At 31.2% G+C, this 25,236-nt stretch overlaps 1 pseudogene; it reads left to right on the plus strand.

The window, feature by feature from the left end:
- Positions 1-7,063: 7,063 nt before the first annotated feature.
- On the plus strand, positions 7,064-23,346 carry LOC150036180 (uncharacterized; annotated as a pseudogene).
- The last annotated feature ends 1,890 nt before the right edge of the window (positions 23,347-25,236 follow it).

Consider the following 25,236-nt stretch of genomic DNA (forward strand, 5'->3'; position numbering starts at 1 on the left):
GACATCCAGGTGTATTTTGACATTAAGCACTACTAACAAATAATTATTACCATTAATATCAAATACTAAAAATTCTAATTTTATAATATTTTCTTAGTAACAATATTACAAAATATTATATTTATATTAGAAAGTTAATATATATTAAATATGCAAAATAACATTAAATTTATTAATTATAATGAAGAGGGAAAAATCGGCATACTTTAGGACCTACCTTTGGTGAGAAAAACGATAGGTGCTCGTGCTAATAATATGTTGTAAATTTGAGAAGCACAATGGCGCACAACGTGAACACAAATATGGAGAAGATATAATATAATATTAAAATAAATGAAACATAATATATAAATAGATAAAATAAAATAAATTAAAAAAATATGAAATAAGGAATTTCTCTAAAATCTCCACTTTCTCCAATTTTCATGAATTTATAACAAAACTCAACTTAAATATTAAATTCGTAACTTTTGGAAGTTTAGGGACCAAATGAAAATTAGAACCTAAAATTTAATGGCCAAAAGGTGGTTTTTTTTTTCTTCTTTTCTTTGTGGTTTCTTTTTTTTTTTTTTTTAATTCATGATCCACATCTGCCTAGACTTTTATATTTAATTAAAATATCTATTTCTTAAGAGTAATCGAAATTGGCTTCCCAAAATTTGAACATGCAAACGTTTAACATGGTTCGTCCAACAAACATAAAACAATAATTAATGGTCAAATTTTGATGTCCACTACTTTTTTCTTCTTAATTATTTGTTTCAGTTTTTTTGTTTTCTTGTCGACATCCCCGGTTTCGGAAAGAATTTTTTCAAAAGAAGACAAATAATAATAATAAATAAATAACTTTATGCTATATATTGAGTAAACAACTTCAACTTTATGAAGTTTGTCTCTTCAAAATATGTGTAGATTATTATAGTTTAAAGATAAATATGCCTATAAATAAATAATAGAAAAAATATCAATTTATATACTGAGTTGTATCAATCAAAATTTTGATTTAGTAATTATATCATTTATTTGAACTCAACTTTTTGTAAGCATATTAATTTTTACCCTCCATTACATTTGTTTGGGAAAATCCCGTACGAAATTTATATATAATTGTATCAATTAAACTTCTAAACTTTCATAAAGGAATGATATTGCAAATGTATTTCACAAGTTAATTTGTGCATAAAAGTATGAGTAAAAATACAATTTCAAGAGGCTAAGAATAGTCCCTAAGAAACATCAACCAACCCCTCCCCCACCAAAAGAATATTTAACCTTCCTAACCACAAAGACTAAGTCTAAATATTTATACATTTAACACACTCCCTCAAACTTAAGGTGGTAACGTAGGAATCAACTTGAGAATGAAGCGTCCAGAAGACAAAGCTTTGGTGAAAATATCAGCAGGTTGCTCAATACTAGAAACAGCACGTAAAAGAAAAGTTCTTTGGTGAAAATATCAGCAGGTTGCTCAATACTAGAAACAGCACGTAAAAGAAAAGTTTTACTTTGAAGGTGATGTCGAACAAAATGATAGTTATTCTTAGTATGCTTTGGTGCGCTCATGAAAAACATTATTGTGAACAATCTGGATCGCACTACAATTGTCACAGTGAAAGATGTTGGCAGACAGCTGAGGAACTCCCATATTAGCAAGAAGCCAACAAAGCCATAATAACTCTGACGTAGCATCAGCTAAGACGTGATATTTAGACTCTGTACTAGAGCGAGAGACAACGTTCTATTTCTTACTCCGCTAAGAAATAAGATAGTTGACAAGATAGAAACAATAACCTAAAGTAGAACGTTGGTTAGTAGGATCACCAGCCCGCGTCAAAGTAGCTGGATAAGATCAGGGATGACTGGGATGAAAACTGAAGGCCATGCCCTAGAGTCCCCTTGACACAGCGAAGCATACAGAGAACATCAGTAAAATAAATGCTTCGAGGAGCAGCCATGAACTAACTTACAATGTGAACAGCATATGCAATGTCGGGACGAGTCACTGTTAGATAAATCAGGCTACCAACAAGTTGACGGTAGAGAGTGGCATCTTCGAGAGGAACTCCATCAAACGGAGTCAGGCGAACATTAGGGTCGAGTGGTGTCGAGGCTATAGCAGAGTCAGTGATCTCAGAATGCACCAATAAGTTCGAAACATACTTCGCTTGAGACAATGAATAGCCAGTAGAGCTCATTAATACCTCAAGACCAAGAAAGTAACTAAAGGATCCCAAATCCTTCATCTCAAGGTGCTCGTCAAGCTAGTGTTGCAAATTAGAAATAACCGGAGGATCATCTCTAGTAATAATTATATCATTAACATATAGAAGAAGGAGAAAATACCATGGTCTGTCTAACGTGTAAAAAGTGTCGTGTCATGAGGACTCGACGTAAACCCAAGTTGAACAATGTAGAACTGAAATAAAGCCCCATTAAGGTCAACTTGAGAAAATACCATGTCGTGTCAGAGAGATACCTAGGGTCATTGCATATAGACTTCCTCAAATAAAGCCCCATTAAAGAAAGCATTCTTAACATCCATCTAAAACAGAGGCCATTGTTTGGCTGTAGCAATGGCTAAGAGACTCTAAACAGATGTCACCTGGGCCACAGATGCAAAGGTTTCTTCACAATCGATCCCCATATTCTTAAGAGTATCCTTTTACCACCATTCGGGCTTTATATCGTTCAATAGAACCATCAAAGTGAGTCTTGATCTTGTATACCCACTTGCAACCAATAGGGTTCTTACCAGGAGTTAAGTCAACATAGTCCCATATGTGCATCTTATTTAATGCCTGGACTTCGTCACTTATAGCTTGCTGCCACAGGGGGTTAGTATTCGCCTCATGAAAAGAGGTAAGTTCAACCAAGGAAATGATAGTGGAAAAACAATGAAAATCTCGAAGATGAATGGGAGGTACTCTTACTCAAGTGGAGCATCAAACAGGAGAAGCAGGATCAGGAGCAGGTTCGGACTCCACAAGTGAGACAGTTGAAGGATTGTGATCAATAGAGGTGACCACAAATTGCTCAAGCTCAGTATCACAAGAGGATGCATATGAAGGAAAAATGTCAACCGAATCATCAGGAAGAAAGAGAAGAGAACCTGAAAGAGAAGCATGAAAGGTCGGGAGACTAGAAAACATTGTATGCTCCCAGAAAGTGACATGATGAGATATGTGCAAACTGTTTGAAGGAGAATCCCAACAGTGGAAACCTTTGTGCTCGGTTCCGTAGCCAATGAAGCAACAAAGATGTGCATATAGTCATTGTTTAGTATGTTCATAGGGATGGAAAAGAACAAAACATGCACAACCAAAGATTTTGAGGTTAAAGTAATCAGAAGGAGTACCGTATAAATGTTCAAATGGAGAAACATTGTGAAGGACAGACAAAGGGAGGCGATTGATTGTGTAAACAGAAGTAAAGGCGACCTCACCCCAAAATTTGGTAGGACAAGAGGCTGACAAGAGATGAGCTCGAACAGAATCCAAAATGTGGCAATGTTTACGGTCCGCTCTCCCGTTCTGTTGGGAGGTATGGGGACAAGAGCGTTGGACAAAAGTGCCTTGCTAGGTGAGAAAGGAAAGAAGCCTAGAGTTCTCATACTCCAAGGCGTTATCTATACAAAGAGCTTTAATTGTACAAGAGAACTGAGTATGAACCATATTCACAAAATCAATATATATTTAAGGCAAGGCAGAACGATTTTTTTAGAAAATATATCCAGGTGGACCGAGAGTAACAATTAATAAACAGGACAAAATAGCGATATCCAGTAACAATAGAAGTACGAGAAGGACCCCAAATGTCAGAGTGAATTAAGTCAAAAGGCTAATCGCATATAGAATTGGACTGAGAAAATGATAATACAGGTTGTTTAACAAGTTTGCAATTCACACAATCAAAGGGAATAAACTTGGAAATATTATTCAAATTTTTACAAGAAATCAAATGAAGAAGTTTTTCAGAAGAGGCATGACCAAGACGAAGATGTCACTGATATATAGCAGAGTCATTGACAGGAGTAAAAAGAAAACTAACAGGTTGCCGAAGTGATGTGAGCTCAAATAATCTTCTCACTTTGCGATACGCACGAACTATCTTTCCCGTCCGTGAATCCTAAACCTGACACCTAGTAGAAAAAAAAAAAAGAAATAGTTAAGCCATGATCACACAACTGTCCAACTGAAGCAAGATTAAAGGTTAGGTTTTGAACACAATAAGTATTGGAAAGTTGGAGTGTGAGAGTGTCAATGGATCCAACATGGGATGTGATCATAGCATAACAATCAACAGCATATATGGAAGGAAGGGATTTGGTAGGTGTGGGTGTCATCAGAAGGGAAAAATCAGAAGTCATATGATTACAACATACAGAATCAAGAAGCCCTCGATTACCTGGAGAAACCGCAAGGGCGGAGGAATTGGACAAAATCACATGTTTAAGCAAGTCCTGCAAATCACTCATCTAAAAATTAGACAGAGAAGGTTCGGAATTAGTAGAGGCGGCTGCAACAATAGAGGCAGAACAAGGCTTACTAACATGTCTTGTCTTTGAAGAATGTCCTGGAGGTCGAGATGGTCATGTGAGACAGTTGTCCATAATATGCCTGCATTTGTGACAACATTTGAACTCGACTTTTGGGTAGTCAACAAATTTGTGCCCGGTGAGCTTACAGTTTTTACATAAAAGAGCTCCAGAAGTACCGACCAAATGATTTCTTGCAAGCACTACCTCAGATTACCTGAAAGAAGAAATTCCAAGACGTTTTTCCTCAAACAATATTTCCTAAATTGCCATGTCCAATGAGGGAAGAAGACTACAATGTAGCAAAGCAGCACGAAAAGATTCATATTATGGACAAAGCCCCATAAGAACCTTAATAAGACGAAGATGATTAGCACTAATTTTAGCTTGATCTAATTATGTCCAAATTGGTTGAAGTGTGGCCAGATATTCGTTAACGGATAAGCCAGTCTCCTGACTAAGACTAATAAGAGTGTTGTGCAGTTGATAAAAATGAGCTAATCTAATAAATTGAAAACATGTAGACAGGAAATCCCATAAACTCTTGATGTCATCAAATGCATTAAACTTAATATGGATGAGCCTAACTTACGCCCTATTAGAAAACTCTTCATTTGATGGGCCTAGGTAAGATAATTTGTCCCATCAAGTATAGTACTAATAGGGCGAAACACATGATCCTTCTCCATGTGATTTGGCTTGGCTCAATTGGGAAGAAAGCAAAAAAAAAAAAAAAAAAAAGGCTTGTGACTCAGTTTGGCTCAGTTGACTGATGGCTTGGCTCGGCAGCTCGACTCCGTTGGAAACAAAATAGCTCGTCGGCACGGCTTAGTGGCTTGGGTTGTTGGATTGGCTTGGCTTGTTGGATTGGCTTGGCTTGTTGGACTGGCTCGGTTCATTTGAGGCTTGACTTGACGAAAACAGCTCGTTGGATCAACTCTCGTTTGATGGTCGGCTTTTGGCTCGTTGTTTGGATCTAGCTTGTTTGGGATATGGCACGATGAATAGGGATCTGGTGGGCTGGCTTGGTGGGAGCTGATGTGATGTCGGTGAATAGAGTGCACGGGCAATGTTGGCGAATAAAGGGCACAAACCTCTTTGAGCGATGGAGACGAGTCCAGTGGATCTAGAAACAGAGATCTGATCGGCTTATTAAGGTGGACTGACTCGGCTCGTTGTGCGAATAGGGAGTTATGTGAGGCGGAGGCAATAGATTTGGGTGGCAGAGGCGGAGGAATCTGGAAACAGGGGTCCGATAAATTTGGGAACAGAAATCTATTGGTTGTGAACAGAGGACATAGACTTGTGGACAGAGGGCTGGAGATGGTAGAAATTGCCTAATTTGGCTCTATTACCATATTACAAATGTATTTCACAAGTTAATTTGTAAAGAGAAGTATGAGTATAAATACAACTTCAAGAGGCTAAGAATAGTCCCTAAGAAACATCAACCAACCCTCTTAAAGAATCTCTAACCTTCTTAACCACAAAGACTAAGTCTAAATATTTATACATTTAATCAATGAATTTCGACTTTTAATCAAAATTTTCTTTTAGATTCATCTATGCATTTACTTTAATTGTTCATTTTATAAAACCAACATTTAAAGAAATTCTACACACGTTTAAGCATTAATGCATTAACGGTTTTCAAATGTAATCATTAATGAATGATCTAAATTGATTGGCTTAAGAATATTTAGAAGTTTAATTGATCAAATTATAAGTTTTACATGATGTTAGTGATTGAACAAAATCTTATTGAAGGTGTAATTTGATATACTTACGAAGGTTATATTAATATAATTATTAGTTTATAGTTTTAATTGATAAACCCACAAAGTTTAGGGGTATAAAAATTAATATATGCCCTAAATAATAAATAGAAATATGTTTTGATGATATGATGAAGAAAAAATCGTGCTTATTTATAAATAAACCATATGAAATCTTAAAATAATAATAATAATAATAATTACTGATAAAAAAACATATTTGTAAATATTATGAATATTATAATAATAAATAAATGTCAATTGCTTAGTATCCTAAAATCACGTGTCACTCTTCATGTTCTCCATGTGTCTTGTAATTAATCATGTTTGGTGTCCATGTAAGTCCACATCCTACTTGTCACTTTGCCTATAAATGGTGACGTTTGGTGGATCTTAAAATCATACATACATCTGTGAGAATTCTACTTCCACTAATTTTTATATTATCCAATTTTATAATTTTAGTTAATTTATGTTTTTAGTTATTTTATTTTATATTATATTTTATATATTTAATATTATTAAATAAATATATTATTATATTATATTTTCTCTATATCCGTGTTTTCGTTGTCTCTTCAAATTCACAACACGTTATCAGTACAAGCTCCTGTCGTTTTTCCTACTAAAGATAGGTTCTAAAGGTATGTCGGTTTTTCCCTCTTCGTTATAATTAATAAATTTAATGTTATTTTGCATATTCAATATCTATTAAATTTCTAACATAAGTACAATATTTTATGATAGTGTTGCCATGAAAAATCTCACAAAATTAGAATTTGTCATTCTTGATATTAACGGCAATAATTATTTGTCATGGGTACTTGATGTTGAAATCCACCTAGATGCTATGAATATTGGGGAGACTATTAAAGAAAGAAATACGACATCGAATGAGGACAAAGCAAAAATTATGATTTTTCTTCGTTATCATCTCCATGAGGGATTGAAAATAGAGTATCTTACAATAAAAGATCCTCATATCTTATGGAAAGATTTAAAAGAGATGTGTGATCAAAAAAAAAAAAAAAAAAAAATTATTATTCCTAAAGCTCGTTATGAGTGGATATACTTGATTCTATAAGATTTCAAATTAGTAAGTGATTACAACTCCGCATTATTTAAAATCAGTTCAAAATTGTTATTATGTAGAGAGAAAATTACTGATGTCGATATGTTAGAGAATATATTTTCTACATTTCATGTCTCGAATATCCTCTTGTAGCAGCAATATCGAGAGAAAGGTTTTAAATAGTATTCTGAATTAATTTCATGTCTTCTCGTAGACGAACAAAACAACGAGTTATTGATGAAAAATCATTAATCTCGACCAAACGAAACGACACCATTCCCAGAGCTGAATGCTGTGAATTTTAATAATAATCGTAGTCGAGGACGTGGTCGTGGTCGAGGTCGTGATCGTGGTAGAGGAAGAAATAATTATTATTTTCGTGGTGGTTGTTTTAATCATTCAAATTTCAAAAAAACCACACAAAATGATGACCACAAAGGAAAAGCTTCACAAGATAAGAGTTCAAAAAGTGTTGAAAATAAATGCTTCCGATGCGGAATGATTGGGCATTGGTTAAGTACCTATTGTACGTCAAAACATTTAGTTGACCTCTATCAAGCCTCCCTGAAGGAAAAAGAGAAAAATGTGGAAGCAAATTTTGCATACCAGGATAATGACATATTTGACCCATCCCATATGACAAATTTAGATGTAGCAGACTTCTTTGAATCTTCTGAAGAGAAGATTGGCGCAGTTGATGGAACATCAAGTGTTTCTTTTAATTTTGAGAATATCTAGACTTAATGTTATTATTTTCTTTTATCTATCTTCATGTTTTTTAGTAACTATTATATATTTTAAGTTTTATTTTTCTTATTGTAATTATTTTCTTTTAATGAAGAAATATGGATCATTTTCATATGTTGGGTGACTCAAAAATGAGTAAAGAATATCTATGTCTGACAGACAGTGCAACTACACATACAATACTTACAAATAAAAATACTTTTCCAAATTGACAATGCTGAATGCAAAAGTAAACACAATATTAGGTTCTACAAACTTGATAGAAGGTTTTAGAAAAACAAATATTATTTTGCGTAGATGAACAAAATTTACAATTGATAATGCATTGTTCTCTAGTCAATCAAAGAGAAATCTTCTAAGTTTTAAAGATATACATTGCAATGGTTATCATATTGAGACTGATAGTAAGAATAATGTAGAGTATCTATATATTATATCCATAGTCTCAAATGAAAAACGTATATTGGAAGAGTTTCCTACTTTATTTTCTAGATTGTATTATACTCATATATGAGTAATTGAAACATATGCAACAATGTACCTGAAGTTCATGAATCCAGACATATTTACAATTTGGCATGACCGATTGGGTCATCCAGGATCTATAATGATAAGAATTCAAATGGACATCCATTGAAGAGCCAAAAGATTCTTTAATCTAATGAATTTTCATGTGATGCTTGCTCTCAAGGAAAATTAATAATTAGACCATCACCAACTAAAGTGGGGACTGAATCACCTGCATTTTTAGAATGAATTCATGGTGATATATATAAATCTATTAACCCACCAAGTGGACCATTTAGATATTTTATAGTATTAATAAATGCATCCAATAGATGGTCACACGTGTGTTTATTATCAAGTCAAAATCTTACATTTGCAAAATTACTTGCTTAAATAATTAAGTTAAGAGCATAATTTCCTGATTATATAATTAAGACTATTCGTTTTGATAATGCTGGTGAATTTACATTTCAAGCTTTTGATAATTATTGTATGTCAATTGGGATAAGTGTTGAACATCCTGTAGCTCATATTCATACACAAAATGGTTTAGCAGAATCATTTATAAAATGTTTGCAATTAATTGCAAGATCATTACTTATGAGAGCTAAGCTTCTTCATCTGTATGAGGACATGCTTTTTTGCATGCAGCGTCACTTGTATGCATTAGGTCAGTAGTTTATCATAAGTACCCGCCATTACAATTAGTTTATGGTTATGAGTAAGTAGTTCCCATCTGAGAATTTTTGGATGTTTAGTATATGTTCCAATTGCTCCACCACAACGCACTAAGACGGGTCCTCAAAGGAGGTTAGGAATATATGTTGGATATGATTCCCCATCAATTATTAAATATCTTGAACCCCTGACGAGTGATATCTTTACTGTACGATTTGTTAATTATCATTTTAATGAGACAAATTTTTCAAAATTAGGGGGAGGAATTAAGAAGTCGGAAAAAGAAATTACATAAAATGCATCGTTATTGTCTCATTTTGATCCCATACAGATCAATGTGAACTTGAAGTTCATAAAATAATTCATTTGCAAGATATAGCAAATCAATTACTAGATACATTTATAGATGCAAAGAAAGTAACTAGGTCACATATGCTAGCTGTAAATGTTCCATTGAAAATTGATATCCCAACACAACAAGTTGTCACTAATGATTCTAGAACATGCCAAAAGTGTAGTAGACCAGTGGGTTCCAAAGATAAAAATTCTCGAAAATGAAAAAATAATTAATAGTGAAAAAGACTTGGTTGAGGATGTAAATACCCATAAAAAATCTTCGACATGACTAGTGAGGAAGGTGAAATACCTAAAGATAATAATAATATTTCAATAAACTATGTCATGACAGGAAAAAGATGGAATCGAACTAATGTAATTATTGACAACAGATTTGGGTATAATGTTGCTCTTGATATTATATATGAAAATGAGGATCTTGAACCAAAATTTGTTGAAGAATGTCGACATAGAAAAAATTGGCTTTAGTGGAAAGAAACAATCGAGGCAAAATTAAACTCACTTTCAAAACGTCAGGCTTTTGGATTAGTAGTTTGAACGGAAAAATTTGTGAGGAAAAAAAATGAAAATAATGAGGTCACAAGATATAAACCAAGACTAGTTGCACAAGGTTTTTCACAAAGACCTGGTATTGATTTTGAGAAAACGTATTCTCCAGTGGTGGATGCAATTACATTAAGATATTTAATTGGCTTGACTGTGTATAAAAGTCTAGATATGTATCTTATGAATGTAGTCACAGCATATATATGGATCTCTTGATAATGATATTTATATGAGAATCTTAGAAGAATTTAAGGTACCTGAAACATATACATCAAATTTTCGGGAATGGTATTAAAAAAAGTCATAGAGATCACTATATGGATTGAAACAATCAGAACGGATGTGGTACAATCGCCTGAGTGGATATTTATTGAAAGAAATATATCAAAATAATCCAATATGTCTATGTGTTTTTATAAAGAAAACACAATCAAGATTTGCTTTTATAACTGTATATGCTGATGACTTGAATATAATTGGAACAGCTTTCAAGGCAATAGAATATCTTAAGAAATAATTTGAGATGAAAGATCTCGGAAAAAATAAATTTTGTTTTGGTTTGCAAATTGAGCATTTAGTAGATGGAATATTTATTCATTTGTAACGTCCGAATCCTTACACATTATGATCCGACCGCTACGACATGCATACTTAGACTTTTCTATCATGAGATGAGTTTAGGTGAAAATTTCAAAGAACATATCTAAATTTTATTAATTAGATAGAAAAACTATATAAAAAGTTTATTTATCAAAACACCAGGATCCATAAAATATTAGCGTGGTGGTACAAAATGCATGTGCCTATAATAGTGAGTTTGATGGTTGGCCATTTGAGCGACGTCCAATTCTACCATCTACGTTGTGTACTTACCTACAAAGTCTGTAAAAATATAGGATGAGTATATAATATACCCAGTAAGTAGTTCTCACGTAGAGTAGTGACCAAATGCACAATCACAAGCAACATGTCATGAAAACATATGGTTAGAACCGAAAACGTATAATAACATGTGGTGGTCGGTTATGCTTCCAACATAAATCTCTCCGCCCTGATAGGAAGATGAGAACCTAAGCGAAAACTAACCCATCTGATGATTAGCGGGTCATGCAGTCAATAGGGCCAGAGTCGCATCCAACATCAACCATTAGCATAAACGTAATATTGGACTAGAGGGGTGCAACCATACATACCCTGCTAGTCCCTAGCGTAAACATAACGTAAGATAGGCCTAGAGGGGTGCAACCATACATGCCCTGCCAGCCCTGGAAGCATAAATTTCTCCGCCCTGATAGGAAGATGAGAACTTAAGTGGAAACTAACCCATCTGATGATTAGCGGGTCATGCAGTCAGTAGGGCCAGAGTCGCATCCAACATCAACCATTAACATAAACGTAAGATTAGACTGGAAGCATAACTTACACCTAATTAAAACTTGATTTTAATGTAATCGTGAACAAACATAATGCATGGGGTCCCTTGTAGAGAAACGTGTTCTAAACAGTAATGCAATATAACAATTAACATAATCATGCAACATAATAAAGGTACACTACCATAGAACATTTAAAGAGAAGGTGAGATAAACTACTTACTGTGATCTAGTTATTCCTTATTATTCTTTATGATTTGATCAGTAAAGTTTTCCCTTTTTAAACTAGAAGGAATTTTGGGCAGTACCTTACCCGAGCTTTTCTCTTTTAACCTCACAGAACTTCCTCACTCACACTTACTTTTTCACATGATTCTTTGTTACTGAGATTTGTTTGAGAATGGGTTAAATCTTCGGCAAAGGGTCCTATTTATAGTAGTTTTCAGCTCTTCTCAGTGTGACAAATCATCCTACAGGTGGCTTCTTTAAAATTACTTAGGGTTTAAGGATTCCTCTCAATAAGACACCTAATCTTGGCTAACGTTTGTCCTTACGTCATCATTCTTTGTTTGTATTCAATTTTAGGGTTTTTCCATGTATAATTTATAAGATCGTGGCCAAATTCAACACATAATCTATGCTTCTGTCCAAATCTCGCTCTTTATGTTCTCAGAATCACACTCTCTTCAGCTTTCTCGCTGGTTTGCTCTTGTGACTCTCGCTATCGCTGGTCTCACTCTCGCTCTCACTGGTCTCGCTCCCCCTCTCGCTCTTGCTCCCGCTCTCTCCCACTGTCTCGCTGAGAATCTCGCTCTCTCCAATTTTCTCTCCAATCTTGCTAGTTTTCACGCATGGTTGCCTTCACTGTTTGTTGATTCCACTTCCTCTTTTTAACTCTTTCAAATTTTAAGAGTATATGGGCAATTAATTCACCTTCAATTCTTCCAATGAGCAGTGCCCAAACAAAAAGTTATCTACTGCCCGTTGTCTCCTGGATTAGCTAGCGTCCAACTTCTAATTAATCCTCCCTAATTCTGCTCCCTTATTCATTATTTTGGATAATGAATAAATTTCCTATTTTTTCCCCTTCTAAATTTTCACCCGATTTTTCTATTAAATTTATATATTTTTCATTCTTAATTATATATTTTATTTGTTTTCCTGCTTTCTAAATTAAGGTTAGGGCATTACATTTACCACCCCTTTAAATAAAATTCCGTCCGGCTTAACATTTGACATTTAATTTCCTGTATGCGTACAAATCTGGGTTGTTACATCATTAGTCAAGTTATACAGAAAAATTTTAAAAAGATTTTATATGGACAAAACATATCCATTAAATATACGGAAGTCCATTCATTGGATATAAAGAAAGATATATTTCGACCTCGAAAAGATAATGAAGAACTTCTTGATTCTGATGTAACATCCCAAATTTCAAAAAAATTTAAGTTAATTATCTAAAATTATTGAGTTTAAATTTCTCTTACATTTAGAAAATTGAGGTTAAATTGAAATAATTGAAAAACTTTTATTGGTTAAATTGAATTTAATTGATTAGATATTCGAACTTATTATCTTGAAAATATTGAATTTTGCTTCCCTTTGATTTTGAATTTTAGAGCCAACTTAAAAAAAATTAAAAGAGATAATTATTTTCACATGGTTTTGAATTGATTTAAATATTTGGAAGGATTTAATTTGTTTTAAATTGATGGATCTTATGCTTTAATTTTGGTTTTTGAAGCCTAAATTAAGATAATTTGAGGAGTTGATTGATTTATAAATTTAATAGAATCTTTGGAGATTTTGGAGATATTGTGATAAAAATATTTTACTCATCTTTTCAAAATTTGAAAAAAAAATAAAAGAATTAAGATTTTTTTTCGAAATTAAATGAGAGTGAAAAGAGGCCAAAAATTGGGGAGAAAGCAATTCGGTTTTTTAGCGACAGCTTCCACAAAATTGTCGATTGTCGGGGAAATTTGGTCTGTTCGAGACATATAGAATTTCATTTTGAATGGTTGGATCGTTGTTTAAAGCTTTGGTTTGTTCGTAATCGTTGCTGAATAAAATCTGTAAAACTAGAAATTCCCCTTCTCTCTCACTCTCACAAACCCTCCTCATGCAAGACCCTCACTACCAGTCGCTAGCCTAAACAATTTATGCCGTTTGACAGCAACACCTGCTGCCTATCTATGGCAGCCACAAGTCGACGTGCCGTCGGCCTCCACTGCCCCGATCTTTGTTGGAATTTTGAGGAAAACCTTGGGTAAGACTTATTTTTCCTTATAATTTAGGAGGTGAAGTTCACCCATTTGATTTTGGATTAAATTAGTAACCTCTCTTTGGCGTGAAACTTAGATTCAAGATTTGAAAGTTTTGAGACATTGACCATCAAGCTAGAGACCATTTTTCGTTTTGCAGAAAATTGGTAAAGATCGGTAAGTTTTGGGTAAGTTGTTGGATGGTTATTCTTTTGGATTGAGAGTAATGGTGGGAAAATTAAGTTATTGATTTTGGATTTAATTCATGATCAGACTGGCTAATTAAATCGAGTATTGGAATTTGTCTTGGACCAAGCCACAATTTTAGGTTGATTCAAGTGTGCTAAAGAAGTTCTAAGGAGATTTTGTTTTGCGTTTTTTACCAAGTTCAAGTAAGTGGTACTATTATCGGTGCCTTTGTGCCAGGCGACCTAGTGTAGAATTATAAAGTTAACTAATGGATTCTTGAAGCATGATTTTGTCATTATGTTTTACTTGTTGCATGACAGTTATAAGTATTATGAGCATGGTCGAATTTCTAATCAGTACTGATATTATGTATGTGATGCATGAATAGATCAATAGAGCGGTTTACTGTCTCGCCTTGACGCATATTTTATTTCAAAGGACTTACGGGTCTAGTTTCATGTTTGATGGTGTGCTTACGGGCCGTTAGACATGCGTAAGTTGAAAGGTTCACGTTTATGTTATTTTTCCATGTTTGACGGTGTGCCTACGGGCCGTTAGACATGCGTGAGCCGATAGGTTTACGTTCATGTTACTTTTTTTCATATTTCATGTTTGACGGTGTGCCTACAGGCCGCTAGACATGCGTGAGCTGACAAGTTTACGTTCATGTTATTTCCATGTTTGACGGTGTACCTATGGGTCGATAGACATGCGTGAGTCGATGGGTTCACGTTCATGTTATTTTCATGTTTGACGGTGTGCCTACGACCTGCTAGACATGCATATCAAGGTAAGATAGTACGTCTTTCGGTTTTCTTTTCATCATCAAAAATCGATGTAGCTATATGAACCACGGGCTATTTTTCTTTGCTAGTGGATGCATAGCCTGATCCCGTTAATGGGATCACTTACTGAGTATTTTATACTCAACCTTTCTTAATTTATGTTTTTCAGGTAATGATAGGAACGAATCGGCGGATGACAAGAGGGATCTGTGATCGTATTATATAGGACATGTAAATCGCTTCCGCTCAATTTATATTTTCAAGCTATTTAAAAGTTTTTATTTGAAACTCGATATTGGTCAAAATTTTATTTGTTTAAGTTTTTTTTTTTTTCATTATTTTAGGGGCCCCGAACAAAGGTTTTTCTTATTTGTTATTTATTTTGGAAAACTGTCTTTATTATTGCAATTTATTTTCTTCAATGGTCAAAATGTTTTGAATGTAAATGTGTAATTTTGAGTAACGACCCTTATCAGAGTACTCAAAAGGTCGGGTCGTTACATCTGAAGTACCACATCTTAGTGCAATTAGTTCACTTATGTATCTTGCTAATAATAAAAGGCCAGATATTGCATTTTCAGTAAATTTGTTAGCTAGATATAGTTTTCTCCTACAAAAAATACATTGGAAAGGAATTAAGCATATACTCCATTATCTCCGATGAACAACCGATATGGGTTTGTTTTATTCAAATAAATCAAATTTTGATCTAATTGGTTATGCAGATTCTGAATATTTATCTGATCCACATAAAGCTAGATCTCAAACAGATTATCTGTTCACATGTAGAGGAACTGTTATATCATGGTGATCGATGAAACCAACTATAATGGTCACTTCCTCAAATCTTGCTAAAATTCTTGCAATTCACGAGGCTAGTCGAGAATGTGTATGGCTAAAATCAATGACTCAACCCAATCGTGAAACGTGTGGCTTGTCTTAATAAAAATCTTCCAATAATATTATACGAAGACAACACAACTTGCATTACCCAAATCAAAGGAGGATATATTAAAGGAGATAGAACAAAGCATATTTAACCGAAGCTTTTTTACACTCATGGTCATGAAGAAAATGGCGACATCACTGTACAACAAATTTGTTCGAATGATAACCAGGCAACTTATTTACAACTTTTGAAAAATTGGTGCACAACATTGGAATGCGGCGACTTAGAGATCTTAAGAGATGTTTTCATAAGGGGAGTAAATATATTGTATTCTTTTAGATTATATAAAATATGTACTCTTTTTCCTTCCCTAGGAGTCATTAGGTTTTTCTAGTAAGGTTTTAAGGAGGCATATTATATATATATATATATATATATATATATATGTGGATATATAAGGGGGAGTATTATGAATATTATAATAATAAATAGATGTTCATTGCTTAGTGTACCAAAGGTATGTGTCACCCTTCATGTTGTCTATATGTCTTGTAATTATTCATGTCTGACGTCCATGTAAGCCCACATCCTACTTGTCACTTTGTCTATAAATAGTGGTGGATCTTAAAATCACACATGCATGGGTGAGAATTTCACTTCCACTAATTTTCATATTATCCAATTTTATAATATTAGTTATTTTATGTTTTTAGTTATTTTATTTTATATATTTAAAATTATTATATTATATTTTCTCTATATCTGTGTACCCGTTATGCTCCTCAAATTCACAACAGTAAAGATTAATAATTTGAATATTGTGTGTCATCTTCTATGTCATGTACAAGCATACATGTGAACTTTGTTTAAAATGCTTTGAGGATCAAGATCTTATTGATCTCTTTTGTTTATTTGCTTATGTCATTTGACTATTGTCAAGAATATCTATTAATATATATTTTTTTAAAAAATCAAGTGAGAATTGAATTTTATTTATGCAACTAAGGACTAAGATAACATTATTAAACTATTAGTAACTTTCTTTATAGGTCATAAGTTTAAATATTTTCCCTTGACTTGAATTTTAATCTTCTAAAAAGAAAATTCCTAACATATAAATTCAAAGGAAATTATCAAATTTCACACAAAAGCAATATTTTAGCTCTTAGTCATTTTCTCATTATTAAGTCAAGTTAATAATTTAAAACCCCAACTCAAACTCATGATCTATACCTAACTTCCATACTCTCAAACCAAAATATGATATCATCAAACTCATTGCTAATTACCAATTTGTTAGGTAGCTAAATTATATTAGCATATGTTGAACTCAAAATTATTATATATATAAAAGTGCTATATTGAATTTTTATCACCTAGATTGATAAGAAGATTAGAGATTAATTTATTGACACAATCTTACTTAAAGATGATAAAAAAAATAAAAAATAAAATAAATTCAACAAAACACACACCAAAGTTTTATTTATTTATTTATTTATTTCTTTATTTGGGTGTGTTTGGTAGGCCAACTCCAACTTTTTCAAGAAAAAGAACAAGAAAAATTAGAAGAAACCAGAAAAGTTGGAGAGAAAAATTAAGAATGCTGACGTGACGGTACAAGATGACGTGGACCACTCATTTCATTTAGTTGGCCTGAATGTTCGGAAGAATAATTTGAAGTCAGTCGTCAAAGGGTAATTAAGTCATTTCATGCTAGTGCTGAGATAGTCCATGACGCATCTATATTACTATTCAGTATCCACAAACCATATATCTACATAATTTAGAACATGTTGTTTATCACGTGACTCGTATTTATTTATTATTATTTGTTGGGTGTAGGATTCGAACACCTAAGTCAAAACTAATAAATTTTGTGTTAGTTAAATTTACATTTATTTTATAAATTTGTATCTTTAAACTTATTAAACTTTATCATTTATTAGTTTAGACTTTCAATTTTGTCAAATTGAATGATAACTTAATATATTATCTTTTTTACTGATTCACGTGTTAAATTATTAGATTTTATAGATGTATATAATTTATTTCAACTTAAAGTTATTTTGTTAATATTTGTTTAGCATTAGATTTATATTAGTATAAATAAGTTAATAAGTCAAAATGAACATAATTCATGTATTTAATTTAATAACTTTGAACATAATTCATGCATTTCATAATTCATTTTAAACATGAGAATACTTTTTTTTAATGAATTCTCAAATGTAAACGTATCAAAAGAGTAGAAACTGAACATTTTTCCATGATTAAGGTTCATATTCCAACATTTATCAAAAATTTGATGCAATTTGATGAAATGGAAATTTTAGAATAAAATTAATACAACATGCAAATTTAGGAGTAAATATCTTGAATCTCATTACCTATTTCTAAGTTCAATCTTTTTTTTTAATGGTGATACAATTAATTATTTATTTTATTCATATAACAAATAAATGGTGTAGGCCTTGTTTGATGACTATTCGAATTTTAATTTAGTTTTAAAAAATTATACTTATAAACACTATTTGTGTCATAGAGTTTATTTATTTATTTAATCTACTTTTGTGAAGAATTTTAAGAACCAAGCCAAATTTTTTGAAAACTAAAAAAATATAGTTTTTGAAAACCTTTTAAACTTTTGTGATTTGATTAAAAAATTACATATTTGCTTCGGAATGGTAAATCACTCTAAAGGTGTTGATGTGATTTACAAAGCACAGATTTGAAAAATAAAAAAAATAAAAAAAATATTAAAAAGAAAATAGTTATTAAACGAAACCATAGTCCTAAACTTTTATATTAATGTGTTTTCATAAACATATCAGAATGACAATGAAGTCATATTTTAAATTTAGGGTTGTTTTTAAATATAGGAACACGAATCAAAATATTTATAAATATAGCAAAATTTTACTATCTATTTATGACAGATCGAGATAGACTGCAATAGATTACTATTTGTGTCTAATAGACTAATATCTATGTTATAATAGATACAAATAGTAGTCTTTATAAATATACTGTGATATTTTGCTATTATTTATAAACATTTTCAATAATTTTGTCATTTAAAATATTTTCTCTTAAATTCAATATTTATCTTGAAAGTTTAAAAATTATGGAATTAAATAAAGCTTTGTATATTTAAATAAGATTCAAACCTTTATATATACACGGTTAGAAAGAAAATGGTTTAACTATAATTGTGACCCTTATATGATATTGAAATTAAAATAAAATGTTTAAAATTTAAAATTTAAAATTATATATATATACAATATTGTAAGATAAGAAATTAAGAAAGGTCCAACTATATAGTTAGTAGAAAGAGTCGACTTCTAGAATTTTGAATCACTCCCATCTCAATTTCTTCCCAAGATTTTTGTCAAAAGTAAGAAACTATTAGTTGAAATGTGAATACACATTTACTTCTTTTCTTTTCTTTTCTTTTCTTTTTTTTCTTTTTTTTTTTTTTTTTAAAGTAATAATAGAATGATAAAAGAAAGTAAGCAAGAAAAGTTGTTCATTTGTTAAAATACTATTTTAATTTATGAATTTTTGAAACTCATTCACATAGTATATTTTCTTACATGAAAATTATTATAATTATTTAATCAATTTTGATTAATAAAAAAACTTTATGAAATATTAAATTTAAGATTGATTGAGAATATATGAACTAAAATTAGATATATCAAAGAACATGGATATTGGTTCAAATGTATAGATCAAAAAGTTATTTTAACCTTTTTAGTTTATCGGCCAATTAAAAATGAAAATCAATAATCTACAAATAATTTTTTTTAAGTAGAACAACTATAAAAGGATGAAGGATCAAATTTTCGATTTTTAGACAGGAAGGTCATGTCAATTATCGTTGACCTAAGCTAACTTTGATACTTCACACATTTTTAATGAGTAAATGTCACCAAATTAGAACCTTATAATATTGCTACCATTTTTTGGACCTAATTAAATGAATTTTCATTTTCTATCGATTGAGTGGATGAGGCGTAATTAGAGCATTTATTAGTATCTATTTTCAAACGTAATAGTATGATTTTTCATTTCTATTAAATAAGTGAACGAGGCCTAATTAAAACATTTATTGCTATCAATATTTAGACCCAATTGAATGGATTTTCGTTCTCTATATATGTCGATATTAATATTTAGGATAATTGCAAAATCTACATTTAGTAGACTCTATTGTTGATTGACTTCTCTATCACTAATAGACTCTTACTGATGATATGATCCTATCTATGATAAACTCGAATAGTCTATATCTACAAATTATTTTGCATTGTACTATATCTGTGAATATGTTGAGCTTGATTCGTATATTTGCAACAACCCCTAAAATTTATCTTATTACTTTAGGTTTCTAAGATAATGAAATGTTTAAATGATGCTAAAGTAAAGAAGTTATTGATATATATTTCTTTGAAGTTGGAGATTTAATTGCATACCCCATTTGTTGTATTTTTTTTTTTTTTTTTAAAAAAAGAACTAAAGTGAAAATTTATCAATCCATAAATTGGAAAGGTATGTAACTTCTTTATAATTTTTTTTAAATGATATATCAATAGTAGATTAAAAAGCAACCCTAAGTCTTAGATAAAGGTGTTCGTAGGATTAGGTTAGGTTGGGTTAAAACACTTTTTTAGATCCAATTCATTTGTTCGAAACTTCGGGTTGTAAAATTTTTTCAACCCAAATAACCTTTATTAAATAATGAATCCAATCAACTATGAAATATTTTGGGTCAAGTTGGTTTGAGCTACTCAGGTTATTTATTTAAACTTTTGTTATAAAAATAAGTAAAATGTTAATATGCAAGAATTTTATTTAATTATTTTCAAATATCTAATTAAGATTAATAGTTTAATTTCAACTTATATTATAAATTTTTTTCTAATGTGCTAAAAATTATTTTTAGGAGTGCATTCTATTCTATGAAGTACAGATATTTCAACTTACATTACTACTATCGCAAAGAATCAGTATTTATAACTTACATTACTGCAATAGTAGAAATATCTGTGCTAAAAACTATTCTATGAAACATAGATATTTCGTATGAGGCAAAGAATCAGTATCAGATACGTATCGGATACTGATATTTTCAGATATTTCCCAGAGACATATCTGACACGCGATTTGACGTATCTATACTTTCAGATATTTTCCAGATACGTATCTGACACGTGATTTGACGTATCTATTTTTATGCATATTTTTTTAAAAAAAGACAAGTAACTCATTTAATCTTTCACAATCTAAAATTAGGCAATCTATTTAAAAAACTCATTACTCGAGTTCAAAACTAGAAGAAAAAAAAAACAGACCAAACCCGAGATTAGAATCATCTAATTTCCATCTTCACATTTGAATCCCTACAAAGTCCACCAAAACATAAACCATTTGGATATCTTTAACAATAAGTTCTTCGTTTATCTTCATACTTCTCTCTCTAATTTTCTTCTTCTTCTTTGTAATATGAGTCATTTTTCTATTGTATTTTATTAATTATTGTACTTCAACATCTTAGATGTTGCTTTTATTATATTGTATTTCAGTGTTTGTATTCTATTTTGTGCTATTATTATTAACTTGTATGCTAAATTTATTTATATCATAGATTTTTTTAAAGAAAAAATGTATCTTTAACGTATCAGTATCCTCGTTTTTTAGAAATATATATATATATTAAAAAATGACGCATCCTTAGACGTATCCGGAAATTAAGTGCCACGATAGACATTTTATAGTAGTTTAATATATATGTTCTTAGAGATAAGTGCCACAATTGTATATAGATTCTAATAGTTGCACAACTATTGCAAACAAACTTTTGTCATACATATCAACTACAACGATTAATCGATGTGTTGCTTACAATTGTTGCAATAGGATAAACTCTTGCACCAAATATGAAACCACTAAAAAAAAAAATCAATAGTTTGTTTATTTTTTTATTATTTTCTAGCGCATACACTACTATATAATCCCACATATTATAAAAATCGTAGATTATTATAACCAACTCTACACCCTAAACAATCCCTTACCTACTCTATATTTATAATATAATCTTTTTCTTATATTAAAAAATGTAAAATCAATATTGTTGTTAATTTGAAAATGCATTAGCCCTATTTGGGTCGAAATTAAAATACTTTAGCTATAGATTGCTTTAGTAAGACAAATTCCTGATTTTTTTTATACAATTAGTTGTTAATATTTCTTGGTATACAAACATGTTAAAAAAAAAAAATTAATCCTATTTGGCTCATAAAATATAGTTTAACTGTGCTTTGTCTGAAAATTAATCATTGCTTTTGTTCAAGAAATTCTTGTAATTAGGTCTTTAAATCGCATGGGGTTGAAAAACACCAAAGTTTCGAGATTTCAGCCTAAACTTTCAAACCCAGAAAATTCCATATACCAAACATTTCAAACCATATTCATAATTACTATGAAAAGAAATTAAGAACAAAAAGTAAGAGGAAAATAATTATTATAGTTTATTACATGTTGTACAATCTTTTATGACCAAAACTAGCCTTTTGATAAAAATATAGTTGAAAATAGTTAAAGTGACATTTTAGTACCTATATTTTGAAATATTTTATATTGTAATCTATGTACTTTCAATTGTCCATATTTAACTTATAATCTTTGTTCCTTTTGCAAGAAGCATGTAGAATCTTCAAGCCATGTGTTATGGGGATGTAAGTTTTATAAAAGTATTTGGTTTTACTTTTATCCCTTCAGAGTGCGCTTCTTTGAATATTCAAGAGACGATTGGAGTACTGCAAATTGTTAGGATGCTCTGACAGACATTATTAGAGACTCCAACCGCAATGTCACGGCCATCATATTGTGGGAGATCTAGAACTATCATAACTCCTTAAAGCATAGCAAAAACCCCATTGACTAGGGATTTCTTTGCCACAAGATCTTGTTACGCTCCAAGGAGTTGGGGTTCATTTGTTATCCTTCTCTGCCTTTGCCTAGTTCTAGGACCCAGGTGAGTCATGGTTCGTGGTCCCCTCCTTATGTGGGATGTTGGAAGATGAATTATGATACTTTGTGGAATGATTGGTGTGGTTCAGGCAGGATCAACTGGATCATTCGTGACTCCTTAGGGTCTCTGGTCTTCGTTGGGTGCACCAAGCTATACCGCAGGTTGCCTATCAAGTATCTCAAAGGGCTCACGTTGCTTGATGGGTTATCTTGCCTTTCCCTTCAAGTTAGTTCGTGTGATATCTCACTTTGTCCATTATTTGTGGAATATGATTGTATTGATTTGGTGAGGGCTGTTCTTGGTGATGGGGAGGATTTGTCTGAGTTTTCTGACTTTGCAGGTTGTATTTCTTTCTTGTTTGGTTCGACCTAGGTTAAATCTGTTTCTTGGTGCTCTAGGTAGTCAAATGGAGCAGCTCACCGTCTTGCTCGTGCGGTGGTTGAGTTTAGGAATTTTATACATTTTTTTTCTTATGCTTCTTCTTCCCTCTCTAAATAAGATGTTGGGCTGGGTTTTGTTGATCCTGAGTGGTTTTCCTCAACTATTTTTGAGGATGATATTGGTTCTGGTTTGGTTATTGGTTAATGAATATTTTTTCGAAAAAAAAAACTAGACTTTTTTTCTTTCGTACATAGTTTATTTTCGTCCTTCACTATTATAGTTTCTCAAATTTCCATTTTTTAATTAAAAAAAAAAAAAAAAAAAGACTTCTTTATCTACCATTAATTTTTCATTATTCATTTAACCAGAATCTCCATATGCAACCTACTATTTTCAAAAAAAAAAAAAATTATCCATGCAAATAATAGTTATTAATCAGGTACTAGAAGAATAGAAAGAAGGTTTTACATTACGCTTTTATAAAATAATATATACAAAAAAAGTTAAAATAAAATTTCCTAAAATGATTTTCTTATCCATGATTTTCAAATATTTAAAAAAATAAAAAAAGAATACTAAAATGTTTAAAAAATAAATTAAAATAAACATGAAACTCCTCATCCAAAATTAGCAAGACATCATAAACCCATATTGTTCATACATATGGGTGTGAATATTTTCAATACTTTCATAATATTTCCAATTTTTTTTTTAGTGTTTTCTTATATTAAAATCAAATCCATTGATATATAAAAACATAGAGGTGTTGATAGGAAAGTTTGGGTCGAAAAGTATAATTAGTTTTTTTTTTTTTAATACAACAAAAGTTGGGTCGATCTTCAAATAACTTTATAAGAATGAGTACATATCAAGTTCCAATGAGCTAGCCAACATGAACATAGGTCATATTTACCAATTCTAAAAATAGATATAATCGTAATGTGATTCTATTGATAAATCAATCGTAATGTAACACAATTGCAAACATAATTGGATTGCTTAATCAAATTTACTTATAATTATATAGTAACAGTAACAAATTCATAATTCTCATGTTGTAATAACAATAATGGTAATTGCAATGATATCAGTGTAATTTCCAAATGCAATCGAATTGAACATTCTATGTTCGTGAATCAGTTTTCCTTTTTCTATTACATATTTGGAAGTGGCCCATTTTACGAAATCGACAATTAAAGAATACAAAAAATGTAAAAAGAATAAAGAATCAAACACAAATTTACATAGTTCACTAACGGTGTATTAGCTATATCCACGGGATATAGGAAGAACAATTTTATTAAAGAGAATGCTACAAAATACAGAATGAATAGCGATTCTAGGGATAAAAGGTTTATATAGTGCACTTCTATAAATCCTAAGTAAAAAAAGAATTTAATTAAATAATTAAATATATATCAGCTTCAATTCTAATCGTACTTAGTAGTTTGAAGGGCCAAATAACATATTCAAGGCATTCCAACAATCCAGATATCAATAATGTATGAAACACAAGTAAACAACATCAAACGCAATCAAATGAGGTCCACTTTTTAGACTACCATTGATTTATTATGTTTTCTCTAGAGAATAAACGTGGTCATAGTTCAACTGCTATAAACACATGTATCCTTCGATAAAGATGTTAGAGATTTAAATCTTTGACCCGCATGTTATTGGACTTTAAAAAAATATATATGTCGGTAATCAATACTCATATTGACATACTTAGGTTAAGATGAAAGATTATGATGCACGATGAATGAAATTATAAGAACATTAACTTTCCGTTCCTTTTTAAAATATCTATTGAATTGAATGTTGACAATGATTGGTATTCCAAATGGAAGGTTCGCCAAAATAATGCTAACAAAATAAAGCTCACATATTCATTACTCAACATTGACGTAATAATAATAATGGAAAAAAAATATATGGCCTATTCTTTTTTCAAATAACTACAGCATTACAAATATATGGTTGGAATTTGAACTAATTTTAGTCTATAGGAGGGATTGCATTTTCTAATTGCAATTTACGTAAGTATAGTTCAACTGATTGAGATATGTGTTCTCAATAAAAAAAAGTGAACGG

Source organism: Benincasa hispida, chromosome 5 (genome assembly GCF_027475165.1).
Source record: "Benincasa hispida cultivar pf3 chromosome 5, pf3_genome.v1.1, whole genome shotgun sequence".
Taxonomy (NCBI): Eukaryota; Viridiplantae; Streptophyta; class Magnoliopsida; order Cucurbitales; family Cucurbitaceae; genus Benincasa; species Benincasa hispida.